This window comes from Schistocerca cancellata, chromosome 4 (genome assembly GCF_023864275.1).
Source record: "Schistocerca cancellata isolate TAMUIC-IGC-003103 chromosome 4, iqSchCanc2.1, whole genome shotgun sequence".
Taxonomy (NCBI): domain Eukaryota; kingdom Metazoa; phylum Arthropoda; class Insecta; order Orthoptera; family Acrididae; genus Schistocerca; species Schistocerca cancellata.
In genome coordinates, this window is record NC_064629.1 from 558521978 (window position 1) to 558537517 (window position 15540).

The following is a 15540-nucleotide window of genomic DNA, read 5'->3' on the forward strand; positions in this document are numbered from 1 at the left end:
CTGCATGTGGATGATATACCTTCAGTGACAAAAACTCCCTTGTGCAGTATGTTGAAGGTCTTACAAAGGCCTTCAGACACAGGCATTACCAACCAAACCTACTCTGCAAATGGATTTCACTTGCCCTATCATTACATACTCCCATTCCTCCCATCATTCTGAAGATTCAGCTACAAAGGAGTGCCCCCTTTATCAAACAATGTCATCCTGGACTGAAACAACTAAACCATATTCTTTGTCAGAGCTTTGATTATCTAACGTCATGTGTGGAAATGAGGATCAGCCTGCCAAAGATCCTTCCTATTCCTCCTAAAGTGATGTCCCATCATCCATCCCACCAAAAATACATCATAGTCTGTCCCCATGTCACTCCCACTGCCAGCTCCTTGCCATTGGGCTGTCCAAACTACCCAACCAGCACACTGTACTTCAGTCTTGTCACAGGATCATTCTAACCCATCAGAGGCTGGGTAAACTGTGAAAGCAGCCATGTCATATACCAGCTCTACTGCAAACACTGCTATGCAGATGGGCTTTATCCATTCAGCATGTCCTCCGATCCTCTAACCATCTTGGCCTGTCTCTGATAACCCACTGTCTCCACACCCTCCCCCAACAGTTTTCCCTCCTCCATCCTATCACCCCCTCCCAGTTCACTTCTTTAAACCACCTTCAGTGTGAGCTGCACCCCATTGGCTCTGACATCTGTGTATCTACTGAGATGCAGCACTGGCCGTGTACATTCAGCTGATGTAAGGGCATAGGTGTGTGTGTGTGTGTGTGTGTATTTTACAATACCTCAAAAGAAGACTACTCAAAAATAACAAGTTTTCTTTCCTTTTTGTGTGTGTTTGTCAGCGATTCAGTACTTCTCCTTCTCGGTGAGTGCTCTCCTTTACTCCTAAAGTATTTTTATTCTATCAGAACTTACATACAAATGTCGTATTAGAGTATAATCTATTCTTAAAATAAATAAAAGTACGCTGTACAATAGTACTGAAACACATGATGGTAAAGTATTACATTTTTTGCACTCTTAAATAGTATTCTCTTTATTTCTTACAATCATGGCTTTCATTTTCTTTTCCACAATTATCTGTTAATTTGGGTCAAACATTCCTAGCAAAACACATGTTTTTCATGGTAAAATATGTTTTATTACTGCAGTGTTAACCCATTTCATAAACAGATTGGTTAGTTAGTATTTAATTGTTAGTATTTCACTTGTCTCCCTCATAACTCAGTTTACAAAGTGCTTCAGACATGACTGTAATTTTCACCATCCAAAAACTGTTTTATTCATCCTTAACATCTTCTTATGATCTCATGAATACCCACTACTACATTTCATGGGAGCTATTATGGCATAAAGTCAGTGTCGACATGCCAGTCAGGAATGACAGAAAAGAGAAGGCTGTGAGAAGAGGTCAGCCAATCGCACACTGACCAACCTCCCTCCAGGATGACAATGTGACAGCAGCAGCCCCTAGGTGAGGATGACATAAGGCCGTGCCCGAGTAGTCGCAGCCCACTTCAGTAGCAGCTTCAATGTTAGCCACTTTGTTAGCCAATGTATCGTAGCCTCTTCATTAACAATCTCTATGTAGCACAGTTAGATATCAGCAGTCATTGCAGTACATTTGACAGATTTTTAGTAGCAGTGGTCACTAAGACTAGAAGTGTTACTTTTATTTGTCTATACTGAAGAAGATTGATTCCTAGACACAACAGGAGCAATATCATAGTCACAACTTTGTTACCTTACTTCTCACAGTACATCATTACTGTTCATAATAATTCAAAATCTTTATCATTTCATCAGTTACACAATCATGACAATCATCATTAACAAGTGACCCTAATAGAATGTTATAATCATTTTATTTCACAATAATTCTTATTATGGTACATCTTAATAATTCACTACATTTCATCATAATTAACAAGTAACCCTAAAAGAATGTTATCATTATTTCATTTCAAAATGATTCTTATTACATCTTAATAATTCACCATATGATGTACCTTCACTCACGATGTGCGATTTCAGAGATGGCACATCCATACAGTTCACAGGCCTGCTTATAGAGGCCACCTGGGTCAGCCTCCTGGCACACACTTCTGTGCCACCAAAGAAACAGTATAATTTAAGTGATCACAAGTGAGTGCTCAACCTATTGTATAACTTGTATTACTGTTGCCCAGTCAATATGTTCAGTGCTACACACAACCTGTACTTCATTGTGTCTTATGTTTTTCTGTATAAAATACTACATTCCATAATTCACATTTGTTCTTGGTATAGCAATCCCAGTGATGAGTGAGGGTTATGTTTTCTCTGTGTGTTAATATCAGTGCTAAGTCACCTGACAAATGTCTCAATGGAAGAAATATTCCAGTGTATCACTGCCCAGAATCAAGCTTTCACATAGCAAAAGCAGGCTCTTTTCACCCCTCTAAATCAAGTAGCATCTGGTGTTTGTGGCATGTTACTCTCCCACCCATGAAACCATTGCCCTTTCTGGCATAATATGAATTGGCTGAAGACTGGGACTCCTATGGGACATGTTTGCACCAACATTTCCAGTTTTTTCATGCAGACTATGCAAACCCATATGGGGCTTTCTTTCCCTACTGGGTTTCACCGCACATATATCAGTTGTTGTGTCAACTTGAGAATCTACAAGAACTGGTCTGCTTATCATTCAATGAAATGCCCAGCCTTCACTTAGTCTATTACTGTGACAGAACACATATCACTGTGACGCATGTAGAATTTTACTGTTGTCAGAAATGCCCAAACCAATCTTACAAAGCCTGGGCTGCAAAATTACATGGGTTGAACAGTCATTGTAAATTTCTCACTAGTAGCCATCATGAATCCTATACTGATCACATAGTATGTTATATTATTCATCTGGCCCCAGTTATAGAAATCTGCAAAAAAGGACTTAAGTGTGAGAATCCGATGCTTATGGATGTGATCAATATAGGACATTCCTTTGAACTATCACGGGCAATAAGATTGTTGTGTAGTGGGAGGTGTTGGAAGTTACACAGTCAACCCTTGTCTGGCGTGCTGCAAGTGTTCAGAATGATGGGGAAGCTGTTGCAGCAGTACAACCTTCGACTCAGCGTCGCACGGGGCAGCGTCAGTTACAGCCACTGCAGCAACAGGATGCATCACAACAGTGGCTGTGTGCCCCCTTCTGTCTTGCCCTAAGCATTGTGTGACTTGCAACAAGTGTTGAAAGACCACATTGCATTGATGTGTAACTCTCTTCAAACATGGCAGACACAGTAATACTGATGGACATAAAATGTATTTGTACAATGAATGTTTCCCTGAACAGATTGTTTATTGATTTGCATGTGTTTAATATACTGCTAGAAATGCAAGTGGACACAGTAACACCAGTGACTTTAGTAAACACACAGACGTATGTGGACTTGGGCTACCCAGTGCTAAGACAGGTTTCATGGAAGTTGGTTAGCTACACTAAACAACAAATTCTGATCCTAGGTCAGTTCTCCATGGCATGTCTCTCACAAATCTGTTGTTTGCCCTATCACCTTCCTTGTTGTGGATCATTCCCATACCACTGATCTGGTCAGATTAGATGCTTTCAGTTTCTCCATTGCTGATGAGGTAAATTTAGTGTCAGATCAAGTTCTGTATCAGCAGCTGGAGTCCCTCTGCTCTGAATTTTCATCTCTGTTTTCCCCTGAGCTTGGCTGTGCTACCAGTTTTCATGCTCACATTAACATGAAAGAGTCCACTCACCCTAATTTCTTTTTTTTTTTTTTTTTTTTTTTGGGGGGGGGGGGGGGGTGACAGGGGCCTGGGGCCTGTCTCATTGCACAGGGCTGTCAAGGCCGAATTGGACCATCTGATGTCACTCAGCCTATTTCTCCCACTGAATGGGCTACACCACTGGTCATCATTAGGAAGCTGACAGGTAAGCTTCACCTCTGCAGTGACTTCAGTGCCACAATTAATGCACAACCCCTGACAGTTACCCTATGCCCTGCCCTGACGAGTTGCTCACAAAATTGTCAGGCAACCCAGGCAACCACTACTTTTCCAAGATTGATTTGTTGGAAGTGTACATCCAGCTCCCCTTGGATGAGCCACTAAGTGTCAATACTCCTTTCAACCTATACCAGAATCAACACCTGCCTTTTGGCATTGCTAGCACACTCGCAATTTTTCAGCATTTTTTAGAACAGCTGACAGCCTCTGTACCTGGCTGCATCAGTTACATTGATGATATCAATGTTTTGAGTTCTTCCACTGAAGACAACCTTAGCAATCTCCAATCATTGTTTTCTGTTTTGCAGCCTGCAGGTAACAAGTGCAACCTTGCCAAGTCTCAGTTTTTTCAGTCATCAACTGAGTACCTAGGTTTTAATGTTTCTCACACAGGGGTCAAGCTGCTGCATCACCATGTTGATACAACTGTGGTTTTGCCACAGCTGACCTCCATTAAGGAACTGCAGGCATTTCTAGGTAACTTTGCATACTACCATAAGTTTTTACTGGATGCATTCACTGTTGCTCAGTCCATGCGTGCACTTTTGCATAAAAATGTGCCTTTTTTCTGGTCCCCAGATTGTTACCTAGCATTCACTTTGCTTAAATATAAGCTTCACTCTGCATCATGTCTGACCTCTTTTCAGCTGGGTCAGCATCTTGTTTTGGCTATTGATGCCTGTCAACACAGTATATGCATGGTGTTAGTGCACAGATATGTGGATGGGTCTGTGTATGTTTCCAAGACTTTAACTCCTGTTCAGCAGCAGTATTCTCAGATTGAAAGGGATTGCTAACAATCCCATTTCATGTTATCTTGTATGGCTCCAAGTTTAATTTAATCTTGGATCAATAATTGCTGGGTGCTCTTTCAAACTCTTCAGTTCTGGTCAGGCTCATGGCCACAGGCTGAAATGGGTTCCTGCCGCCATCGAGCATCTCTGACACCAATGCCTGAGCAACGTCTCCACTCCTGGTGGGTGACATCTTGTCACTTTGACCAGCTGTGGCTGTGCGTGGTGGGATCTATTCCAGAGGGCCAATTGCCTCCCCCACCCCCATGGCTGCTAATGCCTGTTCCTGCATTGCAGATGATCCAGTTCACACCTGAGCGGGGGTCATTGTCTGGCAGATCACTGTCTGGGGTTCCTGCCTCCACCCCCACTCCTTGATTGCCATCACCGGTGCAGACCCCTCTGCACCTGATCTGCAGCTGTTGCCACCTACGTTGCTGGGTCCTGTGCAGCTGTCATCTCTGACACCCCCACTGCTGCCTCTAGCACCAACTGCAGCAGCCACTGTTGTCAGGTAATGAAATGGACATCAGCACAATCATTGTTGTTTTCAGTGACTCATAAGCTCAGTGCCTTTTGAGATAAGTACTTTTTTTCCACACTGGTGTTTTTTCAGTACCAGTACCTTTTTGTTACCAGTTCTTTTTTTCTACCAGTGCTTTTCCTTTACCAGTTCTTTTTTGGTACCAGAGTTCTTTATGTACCAGTGCTTTTCTTTGGTACCATACTTTTTTGTGCACCATGCATTTCTTGTGTACCAGCCATTTTTTCTGTACCACGTATTTTTCTGTGCCTGGTTTCTTATGTGTGTGGCTTTCCCACCCCTGGAAGGGAGGGGTGATGTACCTTCACTCATGATGTGTGTGATTTCAGAGATAGGTCGTCCATATAGCTCACAGGCTCACTTATAGAAGCCATGTGAGTGGGCCCCCTAGTGTCCTCTGATGAGCCACCAAAGAAACACTATTATTTAAGTAATCGCAAACGAATCTTCAGTCTATTCTGTACTTTGTGTTTCCACTGTCCAGTGAATGTGTTTGGTGCTATACAAAAAGTGTACTTAATAGTATCATACGAGTTTCTCTATAAAGTACTATGTTCCATAAATGGTGTTCTTGCTGTAACACCTTTCTTCATCATGATTTCATCCAACATAATTGGTGCACCATGAAAGCAGCATAAATGTTTGTTACATCATAACTTCACAAAAGATTAAACTCTTTTTTTTTCACTTTATTACCTGCTCAAGTAATAAGGTTTTATACTTTCATATCTTTTCCTCTTACTCTTATATCATTTTCTCAATAACCACTAAACACTTGAAAGTCAAACTGAAATAATAAATATAAGTTGTTTTGCATGTGTTTGAAAATATTGGAGCTGGTAACATTTCTGCTTCACCAAACATATAACATAGGCCTACAGTTATTTGACTGTTTTAGATTTTGAGGTCTTTTGGTAGTAATTTACATGTCATGTTACTGAAAAATAAGCTGATAGGGTTGTAGCACATACCACTCCATTTAGAATTAATATCTTCAATTTTTATTTATCTGACTAAACTATGTGATCAAAAGTATCCAGACACTCCCTAAAACATGTTTTTCATACTAGGTGCATTGTGCTGCCACCTACTGCCAGGTACTCCATATCAGTGACCTCAGTAGGCATTAGAAATCATGAGAGAGCAGAATGGGGCATTCCGTGGGAATCAAGGTCTTCAAATGTAGTCATCTGATTGGGTGTCACTTGTGATACATCTGTACAAGAGATTTCCACACTCCTAAACATCCTTAGGTCCACGGTTTCTAATGTGATAGTGAAGGGGAAACGTGAAATGACATGTATAGCACAAAAGCGTACAGGTCAACCTCACCTGTGGACGACAGACGCCGACAGTCAAAGAGGGTCATAATGTGTAATAAGCAGACATCTATCCAGACCATCACACAGGATTTCGAAGCTGCATCAGGATCCACTGCAAGTACTATGGCATTTAGGCAGGAGGTGAGAAAACTTGGATTTCATGGTTGAGCAGATGCTCATAAGCCACACATTGCACCAGTAAATGCCAAATGACACCTCACTTGATGTAGGAAGTGTAAACATTGGATGACTGAACAGTTGAGAAACACTGTGTGGAGTGACGAATCATGGTGCACAAAGTGGCAATCTGATGGCAGGGTATGGGTATGGTGAATGCCCAGTGAACGTCATCTACTAGCATGTGTAGTGCCAACAGTGAAATTGAGGCGGTGGTGTTATAGTGTGGTCATGATTTTCATGGAAGGGTCTTGCACCCTTTGTTGTTTTGCATGACACTATGACAGCACAGTCCTACTCTGATGTTTTAAGCACCTTCTTGCTTCCCACTGTTGAAGAGTAATTCAGAGATGGCAATTGTATCTTTCAACATGAGCAAGCACCTGTTCATAATGCATGGCCTGTGGCAGAGTGGTTACATGACAAAAACATCCATGTAATGGACTGTCCCGCACAGAGTCCTGACCTGAATCCTATAGAACACATTTGGGATGTTTTGGAATGCCGCCTTTGTGCCAGGCATCACTGACCAACATTGATACCTCTCCTGAGTGCAGCATTCCATGAAGAATGGTCTGCCATTCCACAAGAAACCGTCCACCACCTGACTGAATGTATGCCTGTTAGCATGGAAGCTGTCATCAAGGCTAAGGGTGGGCCAACACCATACTGGATTCCAGCATTACCAATGGAGGGTGCAACAAACTTATAAGTCATTTTCAGCCAGGTGTATTGATACTCTTAAACACATAGTACATTTTGTATCAGCACAAATCATTATGTGATTACAACAATGCCATCTATTGGTGTAAATCTACTTACATGAATTAGCTGACTGTTTTGAGGCATATTGTAGCACATTGTAAGCTGTTTACACCATTTTGTATTGTGAATTCATCAATACAGGCCATAACAGTTGTTACACGAAGCAAGAAATTAACATATAAATACTGCTATTTTGTGATCTTCATCATATGTAATTCAGTATACTATAATGGAAATGAGAAATTGTATAATTAATCCAAATTCATTTTGCTATATGTTTGGTAGTTTTATTGTGAAGATGCACGGGAAAAAATCATAGCCTCATTTTTAGCACAAGCTTACAAGACATACTTCAGAATAAAACTAGGAGGTCAGTCAAGGATTTGGGGTCCCCATATTATGTGCAGCATTAGTGCTATAGATATAGAAAATTGGACAAAGGGAGGAAATCATTTAGTTTTGGAATACCAGTTCTGTGGTGTGAATCTCAAAATCACGGCCCTGACTGTTACTTTGTACATGCAACGTGAAGGGTTTTAATGGAAAGAACAAAAAAAGGAATTATATAGCCAAATGTGCCATCTGCTTGTGACATTTGCCAGCTTTATTGTCTTATTGCTAGTCTTCAGTGTTGATGTACTGCGTTGCTATACTGGCTGAAAAATAGGGGGAGGGGGGGGGGGAAGTTTGACACTGACTACATAAATGATGTAGCTGACAGGTGCACAGATGTGTTTCACAGTTCTTTACTTTCATTGTTCACAACCCCCCCCCCCCCCCCCCCCAATAATACACAGTTGTATGGCCAGTGCACTATTGTTTAACTTTCGATAAGCCTCATTAATAGTTTGCAGCAAACATCCACATACTACTACAATAGTTTACTGTTGAACATCTACAAATAGTAAAAACCTAACCACACAGTTCACAGTTTTTTGGGGATTATAAGGTACGTATTGAACAGACATTGTCATTGTTTTTACACATGGCCTATTTGTATTACACTTATTTCACAGTTAAGTTGATGCATTGTTGTTGATCTAACCAATATGTGTTCATCATCTGAAACTCGGTCATGGACTGACTGTCTCGGGACAAAAAATTTGGCCCTTATATATCCTCACAATAATAAACACTAAAACTATACATTGTTTGATGTTTAATTTACAGAAATTACAATTAAAACCTAACTCATTAAATTAACTGCATACACTGAAAAATTGCGTATTTTCAACAGTTTCTTCTACTACAAGTGTTAAACTGTATTATTTGTTTAAATCATGAAATTAACAAATATAATTATGCAAACAATACTTTTGAAAAAACAGTTAATAGCTTTGGAATTAATTAAGGGCTGGCTTTGCTAACATGTTTTCAAATAGAGCCAAACAGATCCTTTAAGAATACTATTAGTTGTCCCTACAAATGCTTACAATTATGACAGAATTTATATTTGTTTATATGTCAACACTAGAATTTAAGTTATGAAACAATTACTGATTTCACCCTATAACAAAACATACTAACTAGGAAATTAGATTATAGTCATGTATGTTAATGGTAATTATTCAAAAATGAAAAAATGAATTTTAAGGAGGCAGATGGCAAAACAAGAGGCGAAGTAAAAATACCCCTGTTTGCTTCATCACATGCTATGAGATCAGTGGCACACAATTCTGGTATTCCTACATGTAAGCCATCTACACACAGTAGTTTGAGAATAGCCAGAACATCATACATTCATTTTACAGCAGATTTATATTATCCAACATCTGACAGAAACATAGTTCTTACTTACAAAACAAGGAAAGGAACTGAAAGACTAAAGATATCATCACACATAGAATCAGACTTCACTGTTCACAACCAGTGTGTTAACTGTCAATGTCACTACAATTCCTCCCCTGCTGGTTTGAAACTGGGAGCACTATGAATGCAAGGACATTGGAGCAGTTGAGAGGTGGACTGTTAGATTTGTTGCCTGTAGGTTCAAACAACATGATAGTGTTATGGAAATGCTTTGGGAACTCAAATGGGAATCTCTGGAGGGGAGGCACTGGTTCTTTTTGAGAAACACTATTGAGAAAATTTAGAGAACTGGCATTTGGAGCTGACTGCAAAATGATTCTACTGCCACCAACATGCATCATACATAAGGACCATGAAGATAAGATACAAGAAATTAGGGCTCATAGAGATGTGCACAGACAGTCATTTTTCCCTTGCTCTCCTTTCAAATGGAATAGGAAGGGAAATGACAAGCAATGGTACAGGGTACACTCCGCCACACACCGTAAAGTAGCTCAGTTGGTAGAGCACTTGCCTGCGAAATGCAAAGGTCCCGAGTTTGAGTCTCAGTGTGGCACAGAGTTTTAACCTGCCACGAAGTTTCAATGACAGAATTCCCAATAACACCCCAGACATGTTTCTCAATGGAGGGGAAAAAGAATAGCAAGAGGGTAGACATGCAGCACAGAAGGGAAAAAATGGTGCAAAGGCTGGTGCCCTGTGATAGCCAAGCATGAACCTGCCCTGGGGTGGATAATGAACATCATGCCTAAGTTTATGTACCCAAGAGAAACAATTTGTTTGTATATACACCTACCAGTGGTCCAGGGGTAGCGTCTTTGATTCATAATCAAAACGTCTTCGGTCCCGGGTTCGATCCCCGCCACTGCCTAAATTTTGATAAATAATCAGCATTGGCGGCCGAAGACTTCCGGCATAAGAAGTCAGCCTCATTCTGCCAACGGCCTTGTCAAAGAGGGCGGAGGAGTGGATAGAGGTTCAGGGCACTCTCTTGTCCTAGGGGTGGGAAATTGCCCCTAAAGGTGAAAGAATCAGCAATGATCAACGACATGAGGATGCAGAAGGCAATGGAAACCACTGCATTAAAGACACATAACGCGTATCCACAGGACATGTGGCCTGTATTTGAAGAAGTGTCATGATGATCTCTCCATTGGCAAAAGATTCCGGAATAGTCCCCCATTCGGATCTCTGGGAGGGGACAGCCAAGGGGGAGGTTACCATGAGAAAAAGATTGAATAATCAATGAAAGGATAATGTTCTACAAGTCGGGGCATGGAATGTCAGAAGCTTGAATGTGGTAGGGAATCTAGAAAATCTGAAAAGGGAAATGCAAAGGCTCAATCTAGATATAGTAGGGGTCAGTGAAGTGAAGTGGAAGGGAGACAAGGATTTCTGGTCAGATGAGTATCGGGTAATATCAACAGCAGCAGAAAATGGTATAACAGGTGTAGGATTCGTTATGAATAGGAAGGTAGGGCAGAGGGTGTGTTACTGTGAACAGTTCAGTGACCGGGTTGTTCTAATCAGAATTGACAGCAGACCAACACCGACAACGATAGTTCAGGTATACATGCCGACGTCGCAAGCTGAAGATGAACAGATAGAGAAAGTGTATGAGGATATTGAAATGGTAATGCAGTATGTAAAGGGGGACGAAAATCTAATAGTCATGGGCGACTGGAATGCTGTTGTAGGGGAAGGAGTAGAAGAAAAGGTTACAGGAGAATATGGGCTTGGGACAAGGAATGAAAGAGGAGAAAGACTAATTGAGTTCTGTAACAAGTTTCAGCTAGTAATAGCAAATACCCTGTTCAAGAATCACAAGAGGAGGAGGTATACTTGGAAAAGGCTGGGAGATACGGGAAGATTTGAATTAGATTACATCATGGTCAGACAGAGATTCCGAAATCAGATACTGGATTGTAAGGCATACCCAGGAGCAGATATAGACTCAGATCACAATATAGTAGTGATGAAGAGTAGGCTGAAGTTCAAGACATTAGTCAGGAAGAATCAATACACAAAGAAGTGGGATGCGGAAGTACTAAGGAATGACGAGATATGTTTGAAGTTCTCTAATGCTATAGATACAGCAATAAGGAATAGCACAGTAGGCAGTACAGTTGAAGAGGAATGGACATCTCTAAAAAGGGCCATCACAGAAGTTGGGAAGGAAAACATAGGTACAAAGAAGGTAGCTGCGAAGAAACCATGGGTAACAGAAGAAATACTTCAGTTGATTGATGAAAGGAGGAAGTACAAACATGTTTCGGGAAAATTAGGAATACAGAAATACAAGTCGCTGAGGAATGAAATAAATAGGAAGTGCAGGGAAGCTAAGACAAAATGGCTGCAGGAAAAATGTGAAGACATCGAAAAAGATATGATTGTTGGAAGGACAGACTCAGCATACAGGAAAGTCAAAACAACCTTTGCTGATATTACAAGCAACGGTGGTAACATTAAGAGTGCAACGGGAATTCCACTGTTAAATGCAGAGGAGAGAGCAGATAGGTGGAAAGAATACATTGAAAGCCTCTATGAGGGTGAAGATTTGTCTGATGTGATGGAAGAAGAAACAGAAGTCGATTTAGAAGAGATAGGGGATCCAGTATTAGAATCGGAATTTAAAAGAGCTTTGGAGGACTTACGGTCAAATAAGGCACAAGGGATAGATAACATTCCATCAGAATTTCTAAAATCATTGGGGGAAGTGGCAACAAAACGACTATTCACGTTGGTGTGTAGAATATATGAGTCTGGCGATATACCACATGACTTTCGGAAAAGCATCATCCACACAATTCCGAAGACGGCAAGAGCTGACAAGTGCGAGAATTATCGCACAGTCAGCTTAACAGCTCATGCATCGAAGATGCTTACAAGAGTAATGTACAGAAGAATGGAAAAGAAAATTTAGAATGTGCTAGGTGACGATCAGTTTGGCTTTAGGAAAAGTAAAGGGACGAGAGAGGCTATTCTGACGTTACGGCTAATAATGGAAGCAAGGCTAAAGAAAAATCAAGACACTTTCATAGGATTTGTCGACTTGGAAAAAGCGTTTGACAATATAAAATGGTGCAAGCTGTTTGAGATTCTGAAAAAAGTAGGGGTAAGCTATAGGGAGAGACGGGTCATATACAATATGTACAACAACCAAGAGGGAATAATAAGAGTGGACGATCAAGAACGAAGTGCTCGTATTAAGAAGGGTGTAAGACAAGGCTGTAGCCTTTCGCCCCTACTCTTCAATCTGTACATCGAGGAAGCAATGATGGAAATAAAAGAAAGCTTCAGGAGTGGAATTAAAATACAAGGTGAAAGGATATCAATGATACGATTCGCTGATGACATTGCTATCCTGAGTGAAAGTGAAGAAGAATTAAATGATCTACTGAACGGAATGAACAGTCTAATGAGTACACAGTATGGTTTGAGAGTAAATCGGAGAAAGACGAAGGTAATGAGAAGTAGTAGAAATGAGAACAGCGAGAAACTTAACATCAGGATTGATGGTCACGAAGTCAATGAAGTTAAGGAATTCTGTTACCTAGGCAGTAAAATAACCAGTGATGGACGGAGCAAGGAGGACATCAAAAGCAGACTCGCTATGGCAAAAAAGGCATTTCTGGCCAAGAGAAGTCTACTAATATCAAATACCGGCCCTAATTTGAGGAAGAAATTTCTGAGGATGTACATCTGGAGTACAGCATTGTATGGTAGTGAAACATGGACTGTGGGAAAACCGGAACAGAAGAGAATCGAAGCATTTGAGATGTGGTACTATAGACGAATGTTGAAAATTAGGAGGACTGATAAGGTAAGGAATGAGGAGGTTCTACGCAGAATCGGAGAGGAAAGGGATATGTGGAAAACACTGATAAGGAGAAGGGACAGGATGATAGGTCATCTGCTAAGACATGAGGGAATGACTTCCATGGCACTAGAGGGAGCTGTAGAGGGCAAAAACTGTAGAGGAAGACAGAGATTGGAATACGTCAAGCAAATAATTGAGGACGTAGGTTGCAAGTGCTACTCTGAGATGAAGAGGTTAGCACAGGAAAGGAATTCGTGGCGGGCCGCATCAAACCAGTCAGTAGACTGATGACAAAAAAAAAAAAAAAAAAAAAAAAAAAAAAAAAAAAAAAAAAAAAAAAAAATATATATATATATATATACAGGTGTATCTCTTCCAGAAAGTGAACTGTTTTCATAACAGTATAGCGGTACACATTATGATAAAATATGTCAAGTTTACTGAAAAAAATTACTTATAATTGGAACTAATGTTTGTAATTGTGACACCCCTGTGGGTTTCTGCATCAATAATTTTCAGCTTATTAAGGGTACCAAATTTATTTCTGGACATTTATTGTTTTTAGTTATGTGTTCTCAGTGGCAATATGTATTATCAGTTAACATTTTACACAATTCTGAGCACATGTAGAGCCATTTTATAACATGGTTCCAGCCTGATCAAGATAATGTTGCCATTCTATTATGTGTTATGGTGAAAGGAAAATAGGACTATCTGTCTTGTACAGCTTCATTTGTGGATTTTTCAAGTCTCAAAATTCAACATTCTTACACTAAAAAATTAACTACAAAATAAATGTTAATCAGTCTGAGCTTCCCCCGTTTTATGGCATTTTACATGTTTTGTTATTTTAGTAAATTTTGGTGTCCAGTTATCATGTTCATTTTTCTCAGATTCTCCTAGGCACCTTTTGTCCTTTTGACAGACAACATTGGGATGAGGATGACCTCAGATGACTAAGTGATTTTACTTGCAAGTAAGGTCCTGTTCTCTCTTTTTAATTTATTTTAATTTAGGAATTTAGCAACATAGTTCCTTATCTGATATTTCATACTTTAAGATCCCCTCCCATTCATGTGTAACAGGATGTTTTTATTATTACAGTTTATACCAGATGATGGAACTTTAAGTGTTCTGAACCCAGTTGTGTACACAATAAAAGATTGTGGATGAAGCAGGTGTCCTGCAGTTTCTTCATTTTTCAAAATAAGTTTTCTTACCTAATATTACTAGCTCCTAGCAGATTTTTAAACTTGAAATATTATTTTTAATATTGCATAATAACTGATTAATAAAGTGCCTTGGACCAGAGGAAGCCATGGCACCTGAGAGCAGTTTTGAGGGTTACATAAAATGGTGAACAGGGCAGACTCAAACTGCTGACCTTGGTCGGTGGTGATGGTGGTCAGGCAACCAAACCTGGCAATCCATGAGGAGACGAAACCCTTGGCCATGGTTTCAGCAATGATATTGGGTAAAGGAACAGCTTCCACCCAGTGAGACATGTGGTCAATTGTGGAGAGAATATATCTGTGGCCCTCCGATAGTGGTAGTGGACTGATAAGGTTGATATGTACATGACGAAATCTTCCTTGCGGAATGTTGAACTTGCCTAGTGGAGGGGAGGTGTGGTGGCCAATTTTGTTGCATTGACAGGAGATACTGCTGCATGCCCAGGTCTGACAGTCCCGTTTAATGTTTTTCCAAACAAAACGCTCAGATAAGAGCCACGTGGTGGCATGGACGCCAGGGTGAGTGAGGTTATGCAAGGTGTTGAAGGCTTGCCGGCACAATGTGGGCTGGAGCAATGGCTGCAGGGTGCTGGTAGAAGAATCACACCACACCTTGTCCAAAACACCGGGGAACTTGGCATTGGTAAACACAAGAGATGTTTGAGGATTTGTGAGGAGAGCTTGAGATTCCTCGTCAGAGGCCTGGAAAGTGGCCAGGTTGGAGAAGTCGATGATGCGTGAGACAGCATTGATCCACAAGAAAAAAAACAGTGGTGATGTTTTCTGTGCCTTTGATGTGGAAAAAGTCTGTTGTGAATTGAGAGACTAAATCAAAGTGACAGAAACGCCAAGGGGGTGGGTCCTTGGGAGGTTTGCAGAAAGCGTCTGCTAGTGGTTTGTGATCAGCAAGAATGAAGAATGAACAGCCCTCAATGTCAGGGAAAAAGTGTTTGATGGCTTCATAGACTTCCTGAAGTTCCCTGTCGAAAGCGAAATATTTCTTCTGAGCTGTAGATAGTTTTTTATAGAAGGAATGAAGGGGTA